Below are 20,508 nucleotides of genomic sequence, written 5' to 3'. Positions count from 1 at the left end.
CCATTTTTCAGGGCTGTGCTAATATTAAAATTTTCTTATAGCAGTTTAGCATTATACAGTATTTGATATTGGTTTCAACATTAATCGTACTACTGTAAACGGCTTAATTTTTGCAAAGGCTTAGTTTTTGCGAGTTTATCGAAATTGCTTCAAATTGGTCATGCAAATAAGTAACCCCATGGCTACGAATGCATTGAACATTACTCCTGATTGTGAAATTTTGTTCCCGCAAAGTATTTCCAAAACTGACACTTCACAAAATGTATGAAATATCAAGCTCGCGAAAATGAAGTCGTTTACGCCAGTCGAACATTTCAAAGCGCTTGTAAAGTCACCATTGCAATGAATTGGCTTTGTTCAGTGCGCTTCTCCGCATGTGCACTGCGCTGCGGAGAAGCGAAACCCATGGAGCAGACTCCGCAATCGCATTAATCGCGCTAACACCCAACACCATCTAGAATAATCAAAGCCTCGGCATCGCCTCCTCTCCCTTCATGAAACGTCATCACAGTCGGATGGCGCTAACTCGGCTATACTGGGCCCGAGTCCGACCTTTGACGCGCTGATGGAACACGAGCCCCGGCCGAACACTGACGCGGCACTCGTGCCCAATCTCAGGCCTCAATCGATCTGGCTGTGATGACGGTGCAGAGGCCATCTGCTTATCTAGGTGGTGGTGTAACACCCCGGTCGCAAGAATCTCGCTTTGTCGCAGTGCAGACTCATACTTTGGTGAGAAATGCACACCTCCATAGCGGAGAGGTTTTGACATGTACACAGGAGGAATTAAGAAAAAAATTTAAAAATGGTTACGTGAATGTTTATGTATCTGATGGATGTCGGTACTCCCCTCAAGGTCAAATTTAGAAAACAAATAACACTGTAGCTATTCTGTTATCAAGAATATGTATTAGGCTGCAGTGTCCTAACATGCTATGTCACGACATTGCAGCAACAGTTCTAATTTGAATTTGAAGGATGAGCATGGCGAGAAGGCCATCAAATCGTATATTTATACTCACAACCTCTATGTGGGCCTTGACCTGATGCTAGCCAGAGCCACTACATAATTTGGATCAGAACTAACCGAGCTTTGGCAGTGGGGCAATGATAACGAGATCAATTAGAATTTCATTTAAAAAGTATATGTACTGCCCTCATGCTGATTATGTACGCTTATAAATATATATGCCCATGCAGCTTGCTGCTGACAAGCATAAATAAATGACAAGCTTTGCTTGCTGCCTCGATTACAACTGTGCAGCTTAAGCAGATCCCCGAGAATTTTAAGAGAGCATTCAGCTTGGTAATCAAAATTATTCACTTCTAACTTTATTTCAGTGGATGACTATCTGCCCCTGATATTAGGTATTTTTTGTACCATACCTAAAGTTACTATTCGTGCACGATCATGCTCCTTCACTGACATATTACTGCATTTTGAAAACATATGTACTAAAGTAATCAAAGCAGCCTACAGCTAAACAAGTGATACCAACACTGTCAGGATGCCTGAGGCTAGCGTGATGGCACTAAGTAACAGGCTTGGAGAGAGGTGCAGACACTGTGATATTCAACTGAAAAGTTAATAAGCTCAAGTCATTATACACTTTAAGCCCAAAATTCATGATTCGCACATGCCTATTATTCTCAGTATGAAGCCAAAAGCGAACCAAGTAATAGTCCGTTGATTTATTACCGAAATAGAATACAATTTGAATACCAAACTGGATGCTTTGCTTGTTTTTGGAAGGTTGCGATAAAAAATGCACTACTTAATTGGGTGAAAAACAAAGCCTTGTAACACAATCATGTGCATGATTACATTCTACAAGTCGTTTTACATCTATACATATCCTTCTATATCAAAGCTAACAGAATTTTCAAAAAAGGCTGCGAGAGTTATGAGAATGTCTTCTTCATTGCGCATTCGTGGAACTCTGTGGACATCAGTAAAGGAGATAACCGTCACAGTATGTTGACTAATTGACGAAAATTTGTTAGCTTTGTAACTAATGGCTTTATGGGCCATGCTGCAACACCAGTGTTAAAAGCCAGCCAATATTAAAGGTTATCCCGACTTAAACAATTCACGAAATGCCAAGCGGCTTCCACATATTCATTGTCCATTGTGTTTTAATGTCGAATGCAAAAACCGCGCTCAGGAGCTCAAGAATCTGTGCCATTAATGGTGGGTGGAAGAGTGACATAGTCGTACTGGGCACATTGTCACTATCTCGACAGTGTGTCCTTGGTAGATGCATCCACGTCATACTTCCAAGATAAAAAAGGTGCGTCCGAAGCAACCACGTCCGCACAACATCCTGAGGTCTTCCCCGAGTGCGCAATTTTCGAATCGGGTGACGAAAAAAGCAAATTTTTAGCATTCCTTATCTTGAACCTTGTTGCTATACAGAAATTCTGTTAGTCTAATATTTACTGCCTTTGAAACTCGAATTGAAACGTATCCCACAAAACAATTAATTAAAAACATTATTAAACAAATGTTGTTCATTAGTTTTGATTAAGATGCTGCAACGGTTATGCCCTTATCTAATGTCCTCCAAGTCCCAGAAACACACAGTGAGGGAATCATTTAAGTAACTCGTGCCGTTTTTTTTTTGTTTTTTTTTTAATTTCGTTCGAATCAAAATAGACAGCTTTGTATCCATGTACATAAAAATATTGAATGCATGTCCATCCCACTATAGAGGTCCACCTTTTCCTTAGGTAAAACTGGATCAAACTGGAGAAGGCCAGTTTTACATAGACCCCCAGCATGGTATGTACCAAGGGCCGCCAGAAATGATTGCTCACCTCAGAACACTCTGTGCGGCTTGAAGAAAGCGGCTTGCGGTCTTTGACGGTGGGTCTACCCGCTTGGTGCAGCTGGGACCTGCAAGAAAGTTAATGCAGCTTGCCATATACCAGAAAGTAACAAAGACAAGGCCAGTATTACATAAACCCCCAGCAGGCATGCACCAAAGACCGCCAGAAATGATTGCTCACCTCATAGAACACTTTGTGCGGCTTGAAAACAGAGGCTTGCGGTCTGAAGGTGGGTCAACCCGTTTGGTGTAGATGGGAACTGCGAGAAAGTTAATGCAGCTTGCCATGTACCAGAAAGTAACAAAGACAAAGCCAGTATTACATAAACCCCCAGCATGGCATGCACCAAAGACAGCCAGAAATGATTGCTCACCTCATAGAACACTTTGTGCGGCTTGAAGACAGCGGCTTGCGGTCTGACGGTGGGTCAACCCGCTTGGTGTAGATGGGAACTGCGAGAAAGTTAAAGGGACACTGACAGGGTATTTATGCTCGCCGAGGTTTTTAGTTGTACGTGACATATGAGAGCTCAACTACCCAGAACAGAATTTGCTGCTCGAAATTCGGTTTCTTTCAGCCCGAAAACCGCCGATCAAGAACTGGCCGGTTCGAGTCTCGCTCACTCTCTTTTTCGCGGTCACGGGCCGTTTTCTAAGGTATCGATGCGACCACCAAATTTAATCAAAGTCGTGGGTCACTGAAGGCACACACTCAATATTAAAAATAGAAAAAAATATGAAACCCATTTTTTGTGGCTTCTAAAAAGCATTAAATACGTTGATTGAAAAAAAAAGTTCCACAGACAACCGGAAGCATTCTGTGCGTTCGTCGTTTCGCGTATCGTGGGACTCGCGGAGACGGCGATGGCAGCGGACGACAAGCGTGGGACCTCGATTTCAGAACTGTCGTTCGCGGTACCGGCGAATTCTGTCTACCTTTAAAATAGAAATTTGGGACTGATCAAAAGAATTGGTATTCGTCCCGTACAACACGCCCGGCCGCCAAGCCGATTTGCACGAAGACGTCGCCGAGCCGTCGCTCCCTTCTCGTGGCTGAAGACATCGCTCGCGCAAACGTCAAGCACGACGTGTCTACTTCGAGTTGAATATGCACGCGTACGATTTCTTTACTAGGTGCGAATGTCCCCAAAGCGTGGTGCTTCCCGACTTCGACCCGGGAGTGCTTTTGCTAGAGAAAAATCGGCAGCAAACTTTCCAAGTTACAGTTTACCGGCTGAATTATTACTAAGGAAAGAGATCCACCAGAGAAGATATGCCCCAATAGCTCAGTGGAAAAAACGTCCGGTTCATACGCGGTAGGACCGGGTTCGATCTCCTGTGAAACTTTTTCTTTTCTTTTTTCAATCATTTTCCGATGTTTTATATCTTTTTTTTTTTTTTTTACCAATCGTCACTGAAGAAACAAACAAAAAAATAACAAGCAAATGTTGTGGACGACACTTCGCTGAATTAATTGGTATGGGATTTCCGTTTTGACACCTACGAACTCAATGTAATCACTTTCCACAAAATGCAAGGAGCATATAAATCAGGTAGCGTCCGCTTTCCGAGGTGCTCGTAAATGTTCTACAGGAATTGCAGCCAGCCATTGGTACCGATCCCGTTGATCTTTCGGAAACTCTGTCGCACAATGCCACTTTTTTCGGATGCAGGACATGTGAGGCAGCTCTTCACGCAACATCTTGGGTGTATTCTTTTCGGAGCCGATCATGGAAATTCACCACGGGCACTCACTACTCATCTTCAACCCCTCAATGTACAAAACAACTCATCTTGGAGTACAGAACAACGAGCGGAACAAACATAACTGCAAAAGAATCGCACGGCGAGCAGTTCCCGCACGCCGCTTCGCACGCCGTATGTCGTATCGTCTGCTACAAAGAGGAGAAAAAAAAAACGCACAGTCGGGTGTAGCCACGTGACTTCCGCCACTCACTCTCTTCTCTCCACTTCTCCGACCTTCGTCGGGTTTCGGTTTCGGTTTCGAGCAGTTGCGTCTTTTGGCTTTATTTAAAAAATACGCTACTCTGTTGCAAAATATTAATTGGGTGGTCCTCCGACACCATTTTGAAGCGCCTGGCAAAAAATGAAAACAAATTTTTGGGGGGTGTCAGTGTCCCTTTAATGCAGCTTGCCATATACCAGAAAATAACAAAGACAAGGTCAGTATTACATAAACCCCCAGAAGGGCATGTACCAAGGACCACCAGAAATCATTGCTCACCTCAGAGAGCACTCCACGCGGCTTGAAGAGAGCGGCTTGCAATTTTTGTTGCTGGGACCTGCAATGTATTTAATACAGCCTGCTGTATACCACAAACCCTATTGAAAATCGCTCTGATGGGACTTCAGGATTTTTTTAAAGGGTGTGAAGGGGACTTCAGGAATTTCTGAGATGTTTGACGGGGGCACCGATATTTCCTGGTGGGTTCACTGGCCCCGTCAGAGGCTCTCCTGAAATGTCTAAAGTCCCCTTTACGATGCCTTGAAATGTCTGAAAGCCTGTCAAGAACTTTTCTAATGGGGTCGGGAAAACCTTCAGGCCTCTTGATATGTCTGTGGGCAACGGCCCAGGTGGAAAAAACACATTTCGCAGAATTAATGAACATAGCTGCTTATTGTACGCTACGGGGGGAAAAATAAGTATTTGGAGAATGCCGATCGTGTGTGAGTACGGTCAGATTTTTATTACTGCTCTTCTATCAAATACGAGTGGGCTCCTGGACCCGTCTGTCACTGCCCGGGTGTTCGGTCGCGAAAGAGGCTACTGAGGGCGACCGCCCATGTGGAGAATTGACGAGCCGCGGGCCGAGTGGTGTTGGCCGAGCGGTGTTTTGAGGCGAACGCAATCCTGTCCGCTCGAGGCGAAATACGTGCAACCATGTATAAAAAAAAAAAGAAAAAAAAAGAACAACCCGAGAGCAGTGCGCGCTTTCCAGGAACAGGGACGCACGCGGGAGCAACTCGTTCCGGAAACCGGTCCCCCCACGGGGGACTGTCCCCAAAAAGCAATCGCCTCTCTCCGCCCGGCGATGGGGAGAGGGTGCAGGGCTGCGAGGCCAGCGGTGGGGGGAGGAGGGTCGTGTGTGCAAGCGGGGGAGGCCATAGCCATTTTCTCTCTGCTCGTGTGCGGTTCCGGTTATCCCACGAGTCGGGATGTTTGGAGCGGACCAATTTCCTCCAGGAAGGTGAGCATGCATGGTTTTGAGGACTCGCCCCTTGGTCTGTTTTGATCCGTGCAGTTTCTTTCTTGGTACCGCAGGTGAACCATAGTTCGGCGCAGGCCGCCTTCAGCACCGCTCGAGCGCCATTGTGTTCAGCGCATTCAAGGAGATGGTGGCCGGTGTCGGCTTACTCGCTGCAAAGCCTGGCAGTCGGGGTCAGCGTCCCGCTGCATGTTGTGCCTGCGCACCGGGATTATGGCACTGTGGGTGTTGAGACAGTGGATGACGGCCGCTGTCCGGACTTGTTCCTTGCGCCTCTTCGTCCATCCGACTTCAGACCAGCGAGCGAAAAATACGCCGAAGACTCCGGCGCGATGTCATCATGGACGAAACCGTGACTGTGCTCGGGATTTCTCAACGGCGGCGGGTGCTGCTTACGAGTTCGTGGTTTTCGCTAAACGTGCTTACTGAGACTGCGTATGCGTCCGTGAGGTGCACCTGCTCGGTTTTATTAGCTGAACTACCGTACATCAGGAATATACCCAGCGGCATTGTGAGTACCTTGAAAGCTATTTTTCTTTGTGATAAGGATGTCAGTTGTCCCTGTTTGATGTGATCCCTTTCGTCTACAGCTCCTTGCGCCGGGTTTGAACAAGCGTTGCTTTTTGAGTTATAATATGCATGTAAAACTAAATGTCGGCAATAAATTTTCAGTGTTTTGACCTGCATTTTTGTCTATGATTCACAGTCATTTGGGCGTCTAAAGGGTTGATGGGCTAAAGGGTCTGACGGGTTGAAGGGCTGTGGGGCTAAAGGGTTTTTCTATGGGGTATTCTTGAAGGGTTTTTCTGTAGGGTATTTTTGAAGGGTTTTGAAGGCCTGTGAGGTCCCATAATCCTTCAAGGCTGACGGGCCCTTTAGAAATGTTTTCAATAGGGAAGACAAAGCCAGTAATACATAAGCCTACAGCACATGTCCCAAGGACCACTACAAATGCACGCTCACCTCATGGAACATTCCATGTGGCTTAAAGAGAACGGCTTGCAATCTGTAATGGTGCGTGCACCTGTTTGGTGCAGCTGGGACCTGCAATAAATTTAGTACAGCTTGCCATATACCACAATGATCAAAGACAAGGCCAGTAATACATAAGCCTAAAGCACGACATGTCCCAAGGATTGCTAGAAATGCTTGCTCACCTCATAAAGCACCCCATGCGACTTGAAGAGAGCGGCTTGCAACCTGAGGGTGAGTGCACCTGCTTGGTGCAACTGGAACCTGCAATATACCCACAAAGTTACAAAGACAAGACCAATATTACATAAGCCTCCAGCATGAAATATTCCAAGGACCACTAGGAACGCTTGCTGAACTCATAGAGCTCTCCATGCGGCTTGAAGAGAGCGGCTGGCAATCTTTGGATAGTATGTACGGGTTCATTTCCCTTCCTTGATGAGCCCGAGCACTTTCGGATAAATGCCGCTCTTTGCGGTATGGCATGGTGCACACCTGGTACCTCTTTTGAGGTTTATCTGGCCAAACTACCTTTAACAAACATATAACAATTGGGTCACACAGTGCAGTAGCCAGCAATACCACAGCAATGACAAACGTTAGAGAAGTGAATAAACATAAAATTATGTTTACTAACCAAAATATGTTAATTACCTTCTTAAGTATTGGTATAATGGGCTATTCTGCGATTGCAATTTTAAACGGAGACATTATTAAAGCCCAACCTAAATGAAATAATTTCGTGAAAAAGCAGCAAGTTTTGAGGTAATCCATGTTTTTCGGAAATCGCGGGTTAGAGTTTTGGGGTTACATTACTCTTTCTAAAATTGCAATTGCGAAGAGGCCCATTAAACCGCTAAATAATAATAATAATATTCATAATAATAATATAATACATTTATTGTATCTAGCGCACATCAGTTAGCATGATGGGCACATCAAAGCCAACATGAGGCTTGTGGGATATGCCACCCTGAAATTAACAGTCCAACATAGCTATACTTTCAGCCCGAGTGCAAAGTGAAACAACTATATGCAGACGTCATTAGGATGTCACAGGTGTCATGTGACACAGTTAGATCTAGACACACACATGCACATGCACACCAACATATGCAAATGCAACGTTAGGTTTGAAAATAGTCACTGTAAAAAAGAGGAAGCAATTATAACCTCGTTAAAAAAAAGATCCTGCACTAATGATAATAAACATAACTATACTAAACACAAATAACGCAACTATACTAAACACAAATTCATTAAACCGAGTCCAAAGGGGAAGTGTCACGGCCGGGGTGTCTGAAGGTGCAAAAGTGTAATCTACAGTGAAATATGAAAAGAAAAGTAAAAAGCTAAGTAATTAAACAGTGACTTTACAATTTTTGGTTAATTAGTAAACATATTTCGACGTTTATCCGCCTGTCTAATGTCCGCTGAGCCCTATAATTATACAGTAAGGACGGCATCCACATATATATCACCTTCATTTTCCTTAACAATCCGTTCAAGATTACAAAAAAAAAAAAACTATATCACCAGAAGCTTTCGACGTCATTTCAGCTGTCTAATGACTCAGGTGTGCAAATGAATGAACAGTACTCATCAATGAGAAATAAAACAAGAAAGCGCAGAAAAATAAATAAAATATAAACTTCTGCGAAGCCGATCAGCCGTTGGGTATGCTAAGCTAATTATTACGATTTCGCGGAATGTTCACCCCTAAACAGACAGTGCGGTGGAAGCTGCATGTTCGTTTGACCAGTCAACTGTCGATTCTGCACAACGTGGTCACCGCCTCTCCGCATACTCACGCGGGGAGAGCGAGGTCAAGCGATAAGAGGCTTTAATTATAGTTGGCGAACAAGTAGCTTGCACCGCACTGTCAGCGTAGGCGTGAACGGAATATAGGACATGCAAAAACCTAAAATATATGTACCGTATTTTCCGGGCTATAGTCCGCACCCGGCGTATAGTCCGCAGGGGCAAATTGGGGGTCCAAAGTAAAAGTTCTTGCTTAGATACTTAGATAGTCCGCACCCGGTGCATAGTCCGCGTGCCGTGCATAGTCGGCACCTAGTGCTAGGTCGACACGAAAATCTTACAGACGGCACACCTTGACACATGTCTGCTTTCTTAGCACACGAAGAAGCCTACAATCAGGCACGTAGCCGAAATTTTGTTTCGGGGGGGGGGGGGGGGAAGACGCCTATGACAAAATGCTGTAGAGAGTTCGCACAGCCTAAAATTTTAACTTTTCAACATGTATAGACCTTGGACTATAGCCCGGAAAATACGATATAAAAAATAAGCACACTGTTACATATGTGATGATCGCTACCGGAGGTAGCGGTTACACCACCCTTGGGTCCCTTTTGGGGTAGAGAGGAGAAGAAATGCCACGAGACTCGGATTTAAATTAGGACGTTTATTGTCCGACTGGGGACGTAAGGTGTCCGCTCACCCGCTTGGGCCGGCGCTTGGAACCTGGCAGGTTGCACGTCATTCTCTCGTGTCGTGGCCTCTTGTCACACGGCACGGGCTGGTGAGGTCGGGCTGTGGCTGCTTGTCACCCGGCACGGGCTGGTGAGGTCTGGCTGTGGCTCCTTGTCAGCAGGCACGGGCTGGTGAGGTCTGGCTGTGGCTGCTTGTCAGCAGGCCCGGGCCGGTGAGGTCTGGCTGTGGCTCCTTGTCAGCAGGCACGGGCTGGTGAGGTCTGACTGTGGCTGCTTATCAGCAGGTCGCTCGCCGACGTCCGTCCCGGGACAAGCTTCAGTCGCCGAGCCCTGACGGCCGATCCCTTTCAGTCCTTCGTTTCGTTCCCTCCCTGGCAATCGGGGCAGGCCTCGATTGGGACGCTCTTGATCTCCTCCTCGTTCTCGAGCCTTTTTCCCCTTCCGGAACCTCCGTGACGCTCTTCATCTCCACCTCGTTCTCGAGCCTTTTCCCCCTTCCGGAACCTTGACGGACGCCAACCTCTAAACCCGTCAGGGTCACCAATATTTACAGTCCCCGGAGACGCCACCCGTCGAAGATGATCCGCACGTGCAACACAAAAAGCGCGGAAACGCGCCAGACAAAAATAAGCCTCGCGTCGCCAGACAGCCGAAAGTCAGCCCTCTCCTTGACCCCATACCTCGTCTCCTTGGAACGGAGGGCGCGCTGAGGATTAAGATTAGCCACGGTGTCCCCACGTCCGGTCACGGTTAATCCACCAAAGTTGTTCTCGGGGAAGGTCCCCAGTTTGTGCGCACTTCACAATCGCCACCACTTTTTTTTTTTTTAACAGTGTAGTCAAGCTTTTGTTCAGGCGACAACAACAACAACAACAAAAAAAACCACATCACTGCACGTCGCTTCGCTGGTTTTCCCCTTCTTTTGTAAGAGCGGAGACACACAAAGTCCCCAGTCTGACTCAGAATCCAAAGAAAAGGAACACGTTTGGTCAGGTGCATTAAAAGAAAGAAATACGCTCTAAACATACAAACATGCTCTATAAAACTATCATGCCTGCATCCGAGTAATGAATCTTGAAGAATATGCGCAAACGGGCATAGACACCCTCCATGTACTTCTCTATTGTGGAGTATAACTCAGTTCCCAAACATTCGGATCGATCGCGACTGCGTGACCCTGTGGCTGCTCCAAAGACTCTGGAGCTCCTTCCGTCTGATTCGCCGTCGGACTTCCCTGCTCCTGAGACAAATGCGCTCGCCGCAGCTCACGCTCGAACTCCTCGACGGCCTCAAAAAAACCCCGGTCTGATGAACGCGGAGGGCTCTCGTCGGGTAATGTTGGCTGTTCCCGCTGAAAATCTAGCTGCCTTGTTCTTGGCCGGTCGGCCGCGGGCGCTTCTCCGTCGGCCTGAGGGTACGGGCCCTCATACATCACTCTCTTTAACCTGTTGGCGTGAACGGTGAATGTACCCCTTCCCCCGTTACTACACCTCAAACGGTAGACAACTGAGCTCAACTGTTCCACCACCCGATAAGGACCTTTCCACTTTGGGGCAAGTTTTCGGGACAGGCCCTGACCGGTTTGCTCCACGCGAAGGTAAACTCTTTCTCCAACCTCGAAATCGGCATCTGCCGAGCGCTTGTCATATTGCCCCTTCCGACTCTCTGCTGCCATGGAGGAGACCTCGCGAGCCAGCTCATGAGACACCCGCAGACGAAGTTCAAGCTCCTCCCTGTAGTTCTCGAGTGTGCCGTAGTAAGGAAGCTGAGGGCGCGTCAACAGCTCCTGCGGGAGATCCGGGTCTCTGCCATACACAAGGTAGAATGGAGTCTCGTTGGTACTCTCGTGTGTAGCGGTATTGTACGCAAACATTACATAGGGAAGCCAAACGTCCCAGTCTTTTTGGTCCTTTGCGACCAGATGTGAAAGCAACCCCTTTACGGTCTGGTTCAGCCTCTCGACTGCTCCGTTAGCTTCGGGATGGTAGGGGGTTGTCCGAAGCCTCTCTACCCCAAGAAGCTTGCAGACCTCTGTCATTAATCCCGACACGAAGTTACTGCCTTGATCAGTCAGAAGCTGGTGCGGTACCCCATGCTTTAGCACGATCTTTTCAACAAAAGCCCTTGCCACCGTCTCCGCTTTCTGATCAAACAAAGGGAGGGCCTCGGCGAATCTCGTGAGGTGGTCGACGAACATGAGGATGTACCGGTGACCATCGGCCGTACAGGGCAACGGTCCCACAATATCCATTGCCGTTCTCTCAAACGGCCGAGTCACCTCACCGAACACCTGCAGAGGCGCCCTCTTTCTCTGTTTCGAGGTCTTCCGGAGTTGGCAGGATTCGCAGCATGCGCAATAGTGCTTAATTTCCTTCCTCATGTCACTCCAGAAGAATGACTTTTCGACCTTTTGTCGTGTTTTCTTTTCTCCAAAGTGACCTGCGTACGGGGCATTGTGAAATGCCTTCAATACGTCAGGCACCATACATGCTGGCACAACGAATCTCTCCGAGAGGCACCCTCGGCGACTGCCCTCTCGCTCTTGGGAAATCTTGCAAAGCAAGCCCTGGTCATTCATTTTGTACTCCGATTGGAGTGCTGGCTCCGAGGGAAGTCGCCTGAGCAAGGCCTCAAGAGAGGGATCATTTTGTTGTTCCTCCCTTAGCCTCTCTTCGCTTATGGTTGGGACGTAAGATGTTACCAACTTAACGTGGGCCGGAGGGTCACGCTCGGGAGTTCTACGGCTCAGGGCGTCTGCATTAGTGTGCGCTTTTCCCGCTTTGTGCTCTACCTCGAAGTTGTATTCCTGAAGCTGCAGGTTCCACCTCGCCAGCCGAGAACTCGGGTCTCGCATGTTCATTAGCCATTTTAGAGGGCGGCAATCCGTGGTGATCTTAAAATCGCGACCATACAAGTAGCATCGAAAATGCCGGACCGCCCATACCAATGCTAAACATTCTTTTTCAGTCGCGCTGTACGACTGCTCGGCCTTGTTCAGCTGGCGACTTGCGAATGCCACCGGGTGCTCGTGCCCATTGTGTCTCTGGGACAGAGCCGCCCCAAGGGCGTACTGTGACGCGTCTGTGGCGAGAACAAACGGAATACGGAAGTCGGGGTACCTCAGGATCGGAGCCTTGACCAGTCTCTGCTTTAAACTTTGAAAGGCGCCCTCGGCATCGTCAGTCCACTCGAACTTTACATTTTTGGCCGTCAGGCGTGTGAGTGGTTTCGCTTCCCTAGAGAACTGGTTGATGTGTCGGCGGTAGTACCCGATAAGGCCCAAGAACTCCTGGACCTCTCGCAGGTTCGTCGGGCGAAGAAAGCTCTGCACGGAGCTTACCTTCTCTGGGTCCGGTCGAACTCCCGCCGCGGACACCATGTGTCCGAGGTATTTCACCTCCGCCTTCAGGAACTGACATTTTTTTGGCTTTAGTTTTAAACCCGCGCCCCTAAGACGCCGAAGCACACTTTCGACATCTTTCATGTGCTGATCAAAGGTCTCGCTGTATATGACAATGTCGTCCATGTACACGTGGCAGACCTGACCCACCAGCCCTTCTAGCACCACGTCCGCAGTACGCTGCCACACCGCGGGGCTATTTACGAGCCCCATAGGCATCCTGGTCCACTGGTAGTGCCCGTTAGTCGTGTTGAACGCTTTCTTTTCTTTGTCAGTGGGATCCATTTCAATCTGCCAAAATCCACAGGCCATGTCTACCACAGAGAAATATCTGGCCGACCCCAACTGAGACAGCGTCTCCTGGATATTTGGCAGAGGGTATGGGTCCACACGTGTCACGCTGTTCAACTTCCGGTAGTCAACGACAAATCGAAACGATCCGTCCGCCTTCTCGACCAAGAGCGCCGGCGACCCCCAGGGCGACTTGGAATGCTCCACTATGCCCGCCTTCATCATGCCTCCCACCTGGCGATCCATCTCCTCCGGATTAACACAGGCGTGGCGTCACCGGTGTTAATCCGGTGCTTGATCTCCCCGCACTGCCCTAGGTCTAGATTGGTCCTGGCAAAGACGCCCGCATATCGTCTTATCACCTGCCGGAGCTCGACCAACTCCTCTCCGGTCACATGAGCAATGTCGAAAAGGGAATCAATCTCCGCGTCTGAGAATGCCTCGGCGGTCTTCTGAACTGCACGAACGCATTCCACCTCAGCACTGAGCTCCGCGCCATGAAACAGTGCTACATTCTTGTTCCGAGGCAGTGTCAACTCTTCCAACGTGAAATTGGCTATCCGCACAGGTACCCGGAGGTTTTCAGTTACGTGGACCAGCGCCGATGCTCCCGCGAGTCCGTGTACCGATAGCGGGCCGGTCTCCGCAACGCCCAGCTCTCCCGCAGCGATTGGTTTGGCCAGTTTGGCCCAACACACGACTTCAGACATCGCAGGTATAGTGCAAGGACTGGCAAGGCGCACCGAAACGCCCGCTGGAGTAACCCGCCCCGCACCAACACTGTCGCCATGCTCAGTCGCAGGAGCAGTCCGCCAATTCCAGATGGGAATCTCGTTTTCCCCGACCCTCAAAACTTTTCGCGTTGTGAGAAGGTCGATGCGCTGACTGGAAAGGACGTCCTGACCCAAAATCCCGTCAACGGGAACGGCCGGGCCGTCCGCAACCACGTAGCATGCGTGATCAAATCGGTGCTCCCCCAAAGCGAACTGCATCAAGAAACACCCTCTGATGTCAATTTCCTCCCCGGTTATTCCTACTAATGGCCCGTGGCTCATGTTCGCAACGGCCGGAGATTTTTCATTTGCCTCAGTTACCTTCTGCAGCACGCTCTCACGAATCAAAGTCACCCGTGATCCAGTGTCAACGAGCAAGTTAACGCCGAAACCATTAACACTGCACGCGATCACGGGGCTCGTCTCCCTTGAATACCGGATGACAGCTACCGGCTTCGCGACCACTGTGGGCGCCGGTTCCCCGCGCCCTCCTGCCCTGTCTTTCGCCCTTTTTGCGCCTTTCCCTTTCCGACTACTAACGACTGCCGCCCCCTCTTCCTCCCTAGCAGAGGGGACGTCTATACGTTTTTTGGATACGTTTGCGAACGATCCTCTGCGGGTCGCTCTCCACAGCTGCGAGCCATGTGCCCGACCCTGCCGCACGCATAACAGGTTGGAGGGCCGGTCGACCTGCCTGGGCGTCTGTTGAACGACGGCAATCGCGTTTGTTCCATCAACATCTTCTCGATGTTACTTAGCCTTTCTTTGAGTTCCTGCAACTCGGTTTTCTCCTTTCCGTCACCCTCACTCACTAGCCGGATTCCCGCGATGCCGTTGCTCAACGACTCGTTCGCCTCCTCCCTAGCAGCAAAGTCTACCGCGTCGTCGAAACTCTTAGGGTCACGTGACATGACAAACCTCCGAACGGGATCCCGGAGCCCAGCCACAAACTGAGAGCGCACCTGCTCGAGCAACAATTCTTGTCTCATTTTCGACTTCGCGTCCGGAGAGCCGTCCGAATCCATCACCGTAGCCTGAGCGAGTATCTGAACGCGAGTCGCGAACGTTCGCACGTCTTCACTCGGGAGCTGCCTCGCCCCCATAAACCTCTGCACGCGAATCGTTAGCGGTTCGGTGTCGAAACGGCTCAGGAGAACCTGTTTGAGCTCCGTGAACGTCTTAGCCGACCTGGCCTTCGCGTCATTCCATACGAATTCTTTCGCAGCCCCCAACATCTTACATTTACATAAGCACAGCGTGGTGGCGTCATTCCACAGCCCCATAGTAGCCACTTGCTCCACAACAGTCAAAAACTCTTTAACTGAGCCGTCACCCCCAAAACTTGGGATTAGGTTGCTTAATGTAAGCAGACTAGGAGCCATTGCACTACTGCTTGCGGCAGAATTCCCGGAAAGAGCCATGCCGGCCAACACACAGACCAAACGTGCTCGAAATCCCGTGGCACTCCTCCAGCTCTCTCTGGCAAAGGGGATCCAGACAAGTCGGGTCAATGCCAACCGCCAAAAGTTAAATGGATCCCACCGCTGCCACCAATGTGATGATCGCTACCGGAGGTAGCGGTTACACCACCCTTGGGGTCCCTTTTGGGGTAGAGAGGAGAAGAAATGCCACGAGACTCGGATTTAAATTAGGACGTTTATTGTCCGACTGGGGACGTAAGGTGTCCGCTCACCCGCTTGGGCCGGCACTTGGAACCTGGCAGGTTGCACGTCATTCTCTCGTGTCGTGGCCTCTTGTCACACGGCACGGGGTGGTGAGGTCGGGCTGTGGCTGCTTGTCACCCGGCACGGGCTGGTGAGGTCTGGCTGTGGCTCCTTGTCAGCAGGCACGGGCTGGTGAGGTCTGGCTGTGGCTGCTTGTCAGCAGGCCCGGGCCGGTGAGGTCTGGCTGTGGCTCCTTGTCAGCAGGCACGGGCTGGTGAGGTCTGACTGTGGCTGCTTGTCAGCAGGTCGCTCGCCGACGTCCGTCCCGGGACAAGCTTCAGTCGCCGAGCCCTGACGGCCGATCCCTTTCTGTCCTTCGTTTCGTTCCCTCCCTGGCAATCGGGGCAGGCCTCGATTGGGACGCTCTTGATCTCCTCCTCGTTCTCGAGCCTTTTTCCCCTTCCGGAACCTCCGTGACGCTCTTCATCTCCTCCTCGTTCTCGAGCCTTTTCCCCCTTCCGGAACCTTGACGGACGCCAACCTCTAAACCCGTCAGGGTCACCAATTTTTACAGTCCCCGGAGACGCCACCCGTCGAAGATGATCCGCACGTGCAACACAAAAAGCGCGGAAACGCGCCAGACAAAAATAAGCCTTGCGTCGCCAGACAGCCGAAAGTCAGCCCTCTCCTCGACCCCATACCTCGTCTCCTTGGAACGGAGGGCGCGCTGAGGATTAAGATTAGCCACGGTGTCCCCACGTCCGGTCACGGATAATCCACCAAAGTTGTTCTCGGGGAAGGTCCCCAGTTTGTGCGCACTTCACACATATAAAGTCAGAGCCAGCAGCGAGCTACAGAGTGGATGTTTACAATAATTAACCCTCCAAACTGCTTGAGAAATTTCCCGTCAAATTACGATGGCGGCCAATAATTTTGTGTACGTCTTAAGAGACTCGTGAATCGAGTGCACTGGAAACTTCCGTTTTCGAAGCCGCTAAAACGTCGTTCAATGACATTGCATCGTTACAAAGACGTTAGCCGCTCGCTTATGTTGTCTGGCAGCATGAATGTTGCTGCAAAAACGAACACAGAAACTAAGCTTCCATAAAAGCTCGTACTGACGAGTTCTCCTAAGAGATAAGGCGCAGGGCTCTGAGTAAAGGCGCCGCCGCTGCAGCACGAATAAATAAACACGTTCATATTATAACGGAAACATAACGTGCTGAAAAAGAAACACCAAAAGCACGATGCGTCGGTGGACGCCCGTGTTCTCAGACCGCGGATTTCGAACACGCTCGAGCGCTTTCCGTCTTCAACCGAAAGCACTCGAACCGCGAACATGGAGAAATATTCGATTACAATACGTAAGCAAGACATTGCAAGGATAAAGTCACATTGCATACCTTGAAGTGGGCGATTTAGTTGTCGATGAGCTGATGAGGCCCTGATGCATCACAGAACACTACACTGACCACGATGTCAACAGCCACCGAGGCGAGTTCGACGAACGCCCGAAGAGCGATAGCATGGCGACAGCTGCTGCAACCTCTGTTTGCGCCTGCGCGGCACGGGCGCACGACTCGGAGCAAAACCGGCAAAACCGCAAAACAACAGAGATGGGTGTTGCAACCAGTGGTTGCAACAACCGCAACAACGCACCAACACCGCCATTCTGCGAGAGAGGAGGGCCGCGAAATAGCTGCGGGGCTGCGCGCTGCGCGGCGGGGCATTCAACTCCTCGCCATCTGCGCATGCTTGCACTCCTGGGATTTGGGCTTTTCTGGAAGGCTCGGCTCTCGCGCCAAATAAATAATGAGGGCATCCTCGTATTTTGAAATGATGAGCGTGCCCGTCTTTTTTGACGAGGGAAAGACACGTCAAATTGACGTAAATTTTTTACAGTGTAGGCAACACAGGAAAAAACATCGTTTCCAGTAATTTATACATGCTTCCACCGTGTCATTTCTACGCGCTGACTGGAAAAAGGTTTTTAACGTCACAAAATTGCTTGTGCTTTCATATAGAACACCGATTTTACTCTACAGAGCTAGACATTTATGGTGGCCCGTGCGCTGAACGACAAAAAGGACCTCCTTTCGTCCGCCTTTTTGCCTGGCCAGCCCGCCCCCTATATTTCGCTGGAGTCGCGAATTCTTCGTTCATCCCTGTGCTGTCAGTGCGGTGGGAGCTACGGGCTTACCGGAAACAGTCAACCCCCTTCCTTTCATCACCTGACCCTTTCTCTGCGCGTGAGTATGATCGAGAGCGTGTTACGTGCGAAATGTAGACGCGTGACGGAACCAACAAGCGCGTAGCTTCCACCGCACTGTCAGCTTAGAGGTGAAAGACTTATAGGCTACAGTGCGAAGGTCACATCACCAGTGAGGTGGACACATTTTGAAACCTGGAAAGACAGCTGGGACACGCTGATCCTCAGCCCTCTTACTCTTTCGTCAAGCAAGGTCAAACCGTAAGCTCGGAAATAAATAGTTAATCCCAACTTCCTGTCGAGGCCCTAGAACGCTTCGTGCGTCGCCTTGGCCTTGGTAAGTACAGATGCTTTTAGCCAAAAACGACGGTAAAGCGCGAAACACATGTACGACGAAACCGTCCGATCCGACGTCCGATCAGGCAATACGACGGTCGAACGCGGCTTGTTTGGTTGTGTCGCAAAGTCGGAACGGCGTTGCGATATGCGACCGATTGTCCATAGGTGGTTGCGGTGGTCGGATGGCCGCAGCCAGTGACGACGCAGGTAGCGGGAACGTCATGAGGACGTCACGTTTTGGGGGGTGGGCTATTCAGGAGCAAGTATCCGGTTGCGAGTCCCCTTTCCTTTTTTTTGGAATTTCCGGGGCAAGGAGGAGAGCCCGCGGACAGCTTTATTCAGCGCTCAAAATGGGAAAGGAAACGCGTGCCTGTATCTTCCACAGCATAGCCAAGAATCGTAGGAAGTCAGGCAACAAGCACTTGTCACGCAAATGGGCGGAGCCGATCGGAACCGTCGGAACAACTCGTCGCAGGCTCGGTAGAAAGCATGTGTCTCGTATAATCGTTTGCGGCGAGTCAGAGCAGCGATCGGACGTCGGATCAGACGATTTCGTCGCACATGTGTTTCGCGCTTAAGCGAGCAAAGCTGATGCCGCATGCGGCGTGGCTCTCTGTTTTCTTCGAGGAGTTTAGTCGGGAACCAAGGCCTGTTCACACACTTGCGTTCAGAGCGACCACTACGCTACAAACGAATGCAACCGGTTGGAACGACGAGTTGCCGGGGCAACGAGGCGCCAAATCGCCGTTACGTTCGTGTTCGTTCACAACGCAAGGAGTTGAGCCGGGCTCAAGTTTTTCGCAGTGCAGCGGCAGACCAATCACAGGCTGACGAGAGCTCGGCCGCGCGCGTTGCATGCCGGTCGCCGTTCCTTCTATCTGCTGAAAAACATGAAGTCGCTGGTGGTCGTCGACGTGATCGCCGTGGTGGAAGCTCGTTTGTTCCGTGAAGAGCTCTTTACTTCACTTTGAATTGTCGTCGTGTGTAGCGATGACAGTCCAGCATGTCGTAGAAGGGAAGATCCATCTACCCGTGCGGCGATGTCGTGGCGGCACCCTCAAGACATCAGAAACGCTCATGCCGTCTTGTTTGATTTCCACGACTATAGTGATGCTTTATTAGCATTCGTGCCCTCGAATATCGCCCGGATTTTTTATTTTACGCACTCCAGGCGTTTTCTCAATTTTAAGGTATTTATGGTGCGTACCGTATTTGACGGCATGTATGAAGGAGCTAACTTTCACGCGTTTTTGTCACCCGCGAAAAGTGATTAGTGTTAGCCTTTCGGAACGCTCGCAACGTCTACCTGATCACGAAATGTTATTTGTACGTTGTCATAATGTTGCTTGGATTACGTCGTCTTTCGTAATCCTGAAAAAGGCGTGAGGCTAGATATTACTGATAAAGTCGTGTGTTAAGGTCGTGACCGTCCGAGACACGCCATCTTGAACGATCTGTACGTTTTTCTTCTTTTTTTTCCCCATCCACTCTCCTGCGTGCCTATCCTGGCCTAAATGCCTATAATACAAATTGATAAAGTTCGAGACTACAGAAAGCTGTCGGTCCATTTTCTCTTACTCAAGTAAGTGGCAGCACATCTTCTTAAAGGCACCTCGGAAACAGCTGACGGCAGCGGATGGCAGCCGCCGTGCTGAAGTCCTGCTGCGCTTGTTGCAGTGGTTACGGGAATGTGTATGCGCGACTCAGAGCGGTAGTTCCGGTCGTTCTGGCCACAACGGACGCAGCCGTAGCAAACGCGCTGGCTGCACATCTCTGAACCAGTTTTAATAAAACGAAGAGATATTGCCACCCGCTTGTTAGGAAAGTGGGTGTGGGAAGCTCGCGGCCATCTTTTTCCTCAACTTTGGACGCTTCTGCCCAACCCAACCCCCATTGTGACAGCGTGTGAGAACTGGGGCCTCTTCGGGTGTCCTGCAACAAAACTCCCCGATAGGATGCGCGAGTTTCTGTCAACTAGTGCTCCTGGGAGAAAGGGATTAGACTGCGTCTGAGTCGGAAGGGAAACGTTTTTCATGACGACTTCTTTTAAGAACGAGTTCTCGTGGCTCGACTAAATTTACTGACAGGGACTATAACTTCTTCAAAATCAAAAAGCCGGAATCAGATCACCCTTACCTAAGGAAAGGGAATCTGTGGACGAGTGGGCTAGCGCACACAAGTTCGGAGCACGTGGAACAAAAGCTCGCGCTGCAAATCCGAGGGATCCTGGGTTCTAAACCCACTCCTGCCCGTTTCGATCTGGATGAGCCTCGTACCGGCGTACGGTAGTGTATCACTACTGCGTGGTGCACGCTAAAGACCCCAGGCTACTGGTTGTACTGCAGCGGCTAT

The sequence above is a fragment of the Ixodes scapularis genome, unplaced genomic scaffold, assembly GCF_016920785.2.
Source record: "Ixodes scapularis isolate PalLabHiFi unplaced genomic scaffold, ASM1692078v2 PGA_scaffold8__174_contigs__length_109621045, whole genome shotgun sequence".
NCBI lineage: Eukaryota > Metazoa > Arthropoda > Arachnida > Ixodida > Ixodidae > Ixodes > Ixodes scapularis.
Note: the sequence above shows the minus strand (reverse complement) of the source record.